Source organism: Sinocyclocheilus grahami, unplaced genomic scaffold (assembly GCF_001515645.1).
Source record: "Sinocyclocheilus grahami isolate Dianchi unplaced genomic scaffold, SAMN03320097.WGS_v1.1 scaffold1303.1, whole genome shotgun sequence".
Classification (NCBI taxonomy): Eukaryota; Metazoa; Chordata; class Actinopteri; order Cypriniformes; family Cyprinidae; genus Sinocyclocheilus; species Sinocyclocheilus grahami.
The window spans coordinates 57,199-62,858 of record NW_015506482.1 but is presented as its reverse complement, the minus strand read 5'-3'; positions in this window follow the sequence as shown (position 1 = coordinate 62,858).

Below are 5,660 nucleotides of genomic sequence, written 5' to 3'. Positions count from 1 at the left end.
ATTTGAAGTGCATATTTGAATTCCACGGTTTTAATATAAACAGACTAATAAATGCATTATTTATCAGTCAATCAAGATTTCTGTTGTAGTACTAATAAACAAATAAATAATGAGTAATGAATGTGTTTTAAATAATCAATAACCAGGTTATATATTCATATATTTATCATCAATAAAACCACTTTCTTTCCATCTCATGCATTTTAACAGATTAAATATTGCTTGTTCCAAAGCTAGTCATATTTTAACCGTGTTCATGCTTTAACTAAAATAAATTAATGCTGATTATGCACTGAAAATATGATGATTTAAGTGAAATCAGACACACCGTGTTTTTGTTACGTGAATTAAACTGAAATAAAATAAGTATGTTTTTATGTTATTTCAGCTAGTTGCCAAGGCAACATTTCATAGTTTAACAGTAGCTCAGTGATCCTGAAATAACACTGAAGATCTGACCTGTCTCATTTCTGGATGACTGACAAATATGGATCACATTATTAGTTCATGGTAAAACTGCATGTTCCATATGCATGAAAATGTTATATGCAATTCAAATAAAGCTTTTACTTAGGCCTAAATATTATTCTGAGTGTGTACACATTTCTGTCTCCGTTCGTGCGTGCTGTGGGATTCGAACCCATGACCGTGTCGTTGTTTGAGCAGCAGGAACGCTTTCTCTCCAGCACGATCGCTGCTTTCCTCTGCGGCTGCTTGAGGCTCGGTTGGCTTGGCTCTCCGTGCGATCGGTGCCGTGGGAGAGCGTTCCCTTAACAGATGAGGCTGTGAAGCTCCTGTTGCCATGGCGACGCTCAGCACATCCTCTCTCTCTTCCAGACGACGGACAGATTTTCACACACACGTCTGTGGAGGATGCAGGCCTTGTTATTTTGAATTCCCTTTTCGAGGGCCAAACCTTGCCCAAAATCAAACGTGTGGAAAACACAAAGTCGAGGCGGCGGCGACTTCAGCTTTTGCTCCAGTGTGAAAGCTTCCCTCCCTCCTCTCGCCAGCAAGCCTGAGACGTTACAATAACTTTAGAGCAGAGAGAAACATATTTGCAAACCCATTTTTCACGAAGTTTCTGCTCTACTTTCCTGAAGCTGTACGCTCGCGGTCATTAATCAGGCCTGAGAGATCTCCAGACGCACGCGTTACTACAGACCAGACGCGAGTCCGTGTCCGAGATCGTTCTTTTCTGTCTAAGCTGAATAAACTCTGACGTCTTGTTAACTCGCCTGATTTGATGTTCCTGTTCAAAAATGTCCAGCCTTTTAAATATTGCTTGTGAATCTGTTATAAACAAATATTGGAGTCAATCCGTTTCAGTTAGCACAGGTTTTGTGTTTCTTCTTGAAACGGATTGATCTGAGTTTATGCATCTCCAGCATTTTAGCGGCTAATTTGGACAATATTCACTCAAAAACCGAGATAGCATGTCTTCAAGAGGTCTGTTAAAGATCACTTCATCTGGAAAGCATCTGCTGTGTTCAAACATCTGATAGACGTCTTTAAGACATCAGTTTTACATGCATTCTAAATCATAAACATCTGGTGAAAAAGGTCTATTTCACATCTGATAGGAAGCGTCCTATAGACGTATCGCAGATGAGCAAACACTCTAAAAAATACGCCTTGCAGACGTCAGATAGACGTCATACGTGTGCTGAAACTCAGAAGAGGCCTACAATCAATCAGCTACAAAAAGAAACAAAACCTGTGCTAACTCACAAGTGGACACAAAGATTAAATCCAGTATTTGATGATAATACAGCATACCCAGAGAGATTTATAAGCTATTTTATAAAGGCTGGTCATTTTTGATTGGGAACACCACAAGTGCAGTAAGGTGGGAAAAAGCCTTAAATAAAAGTACAAATGTGATCACATTTTTTTATGAAAATGTCAAAGATAGTGGGCCTCCCCTCCCCTCCACCCCCGAAGGTTTCACTTTTAATTAGTAAAAAAAAACTTCAATAGTTATTTTAAACGCTCACACACACGCTCACACACACGCTCACACACACGCTCACACACACGCTCACACACACGCTCACACACACGCTCACACACACGCTCACACACACGCTCACACACACGCTCACACACACGCTCACACACACGCTCACACACACGCTCACACACACGCTCACACACACAAACGCTCACACACACGCTCACACATGCTCACACACACACTCTCACACACACACGCTCACACACACACACACTCACTCACTCACACACACACACACACTCAAACACACCTTACGCATCGACTAGCAGCAGAGAGTAAAGTCTAGATCGATGTCAGGCGACATTCAGCTTCATGATATCGGTTTGTGTTCCCATCAGAGGTGAAATCAGACATTAAATCGCTCTGATTGTGCCTCTGCTCGAGCGTCGGTGGTTTTCTGCTAATGGCATTAATGTAGACGTCTGTCTGATGATGTATTGTCAGTCTGTGTAGAATGAAGTGCTATTAATAATCAGCTTGTGTCGATCTCATGCGTCTGACCAGGATCCAAATGTCAAGCCGATGTAAGAATTTCCATTCAGACTTGATGAAAATAAAATGTCTGAACATAATTAGGCTCTCTAGCCAAACTTGTTGTTGTCGTTTCATGATCATTGCCTCATTAGTGCTTTGTGCTGCTCGCGGTGCTTTAATTGCATTCAGGGCTGTAAACGACACTGACGTTAGAGCGTTAATACCATAGGTTAATACAGTTTGAGAAACTTCTGCTTCAGATCAGATTCAGCTGATGAAGATAATGATGTCTTACGACCCTCAGAACTTTACATTTATATTTATGCATTGGGCAGATGCTTTCATCCAAAGCAACTTGCATCACATTCAATTTGTCCAGCTCTTTTTTTATTATAAGTACAAAAGAGCGTGTTATGCTTTCTGTAGCTCAAACTGAAGATGTGGTGTTAGCAACCCCAAGGTCATGGGTTCCAATCCCAAGGAAAAAAGCCATAACTGAACAAATGTTTTTGGATAAAAGCATATGACAAATGTAAATGCTGCATTATTGCAAAATGGTATTTCTTATCTTGTTAATATATCGTATTGTCATAATTATAAACACTAGTACAGAGTTTGCAGCACTTTATTTATACACTTTACCTACTAACCCAACCCTTCTGTTTCAAAATAAGGTGCACTCAAAGATTTATGTATTTGAAGTGCATATTTGAATTCCACGGTTTTAATATAAACAGACTAATAAATGCATTATTTATCAGTCAATCAAGATTTCTGTTGTAGTACTAATAAACAAATAAATAATGAGTAATGAATGTGTTTTAAATAATCAATAACCAGGTTATATATTCATATATTTATCATCAATAAAACCACTTTCTTTCCATCTCATGCATTTTAACAGATTAAATATTGCTTGTTCCAAAGCTAGTCATATTTTAACCGTGTTCATGCTTTAACTAAAATAAATTAATGCTGATTATGCACTGAAAATATGATGATTTAAGTGAAATCGGACACACCGTGTTTTTGTTACGTGAATTAAACTGAAATAAAATAAGTATGTTTTTATGTTATTTCAGCTAGTTGCCAAGGCAACATTTCATAGTTTAACAGTAGCTCAGTGATCCTGAAATAACACTGAAGATCTGACCTGTCTCATTTCTGGATGACTGACAAATATGGATCACATTATTAGTTCATGGTAAAACTGCATGTTCCATATGCATGAAAATGTTATATGCAATTCAAATAAAGCTTTTACTTAGGCCTAAATATTATTCTGAGTGTGTACACATTTCTGTCTCCGTTCGTGCGTGCTGTGGGATTCGAACCCATGACCGTGTCGTTGTTTGAGCAGCAGGAACGCTTTCTCTCCAGCACGATCGCTGCTTTCCTCTGCGGCTGCTTGAGGCTCGGTTGGCTTGGCTCTCCGTGCGATCGGTGCCGTGGGAGAGCGTTCCCTTAACAGATGAGGCTGTGAAGCTCCTGTTGCCATGGCGACGCTCAGCACATCCTCTCTCTCTTCCAGACGACGGACAGATTTTCACACACACGTCTGTGGAGGATGCAGGCCTTGTTATTTTGAATTCCCTTTTCGAGGGCCAAACCTTGCCCAAAATCAAACGTGTGGAAAACACAAAGTCGAGGCGGCGGCGACTTCAGCTTTTGCTCCAGTGTGAAAGCTTCCCTCCCTCCTCTCGCCAGCAAGCCTGAGACGTTACAATAACTTTAGAGCAGAGAGAAACATATTTGCAAACCCATTTTTCACGAAGTTTCTGCTCTACTTTCCTGAAGCTGTACGCTCGCGGTCATTAATCAGGCCTGAGAGATCTCCAGACGCACGCGTTACTACAGACCAGACGCGAGTCCGTGTCCGAGATCGTTCTTTTCTGTCTAAGCTGAATAAACTCTGACGTCTTGTTAACTCGCCTGATTTGATGTTCCTGTTCAAAAATGTCCAGCCTTTTAAATATTGCTTGTGAATCTGTTATAAACAAATATTGGAGTCAATCCGTTTCAGTTAGCACAGGTTTTGTGTTTCTTCTTGAAACGGATTGATCTGAGTTTATGCATCTCCAGCATTTTAGCGGCTAATTTGGACAATATTCACTCAAAAACCGAGATAGCATGTCTTCAAGAGGTCTGTTAAAGATCACTTCATCTGGAAAGCATCTGCTGTGTTCAAACATCTGATAGACGTCTTTAAGACATCAGTTTTACATGCATTCTAAATCATAAACATCTGGTGAAAAAGGTCTATTTCACATCTGATAGGAAGCGTCCTATAGACGTATCGCAGATGAGCAAACACTCTAAAAAATACGCCTTGCAGACGTCAGATAGACGTCATACGTGTGCTGAAACTCAGAAGAGGCCTACAATCAATCAGCTACAAAAAGAAACAAAACCTGTGCTAACTCACAAGTGGACACAAAGATTAAATCCAGTATTTGATGATAATACAGCATACCCAGAGAGATTTATAAGCTATTTTATAAAGGCTGGTCATTTTTGATTGGGAACACCACAAGTGCAGTAAGGTGGGAAAAAGCCTTAAATAAAAGTACAAATGTGATCACATTTTTTTATGAAAATGTCAAAGATAGTGGGCCTCCCCTCCCCTCCACCCCCGAAGGTTTCACTTTTAATTAGTAAAAAAAAACTTCAATAGTTATTTTAAATAGTAAAAAAAAACTTTTTAATTTTCATAATTCAAAATGTATGCACACAGTGCAACTACAAAAATAGTGAAAGTAATACATTTGTTTAGAGCATTTTTAAAATAAATAAGCACAAGTCGAGCTGCGATAGCAGAACGCCACTAAACCAGCTGCCTTGACCTGAAACGGATCCATTCAGAATCACTAAACCACTGACCCTCACATACTCTGAAACATGCTTCTTCAGTCAGCATCCATTATAAAACACTCGCAGGACATGAATTTTCGCCAATATATTGAAACGTGTTCATGCAAATCGTATTGATGCAAAAGCGATCAGTTTGCACAAGGTTTGTTTCATTAATAACATGCTCCTGCAATGCACGACTCCTGTATGTCACCCTAATCGTCTTTACCTTGATTACAAACTTTGCTAGCGCGGCACTGGTTTGCGTTACTGTTCTTTCCGTATCATTCCTGCAGCAGCCACAGTGCGATGAGAAACG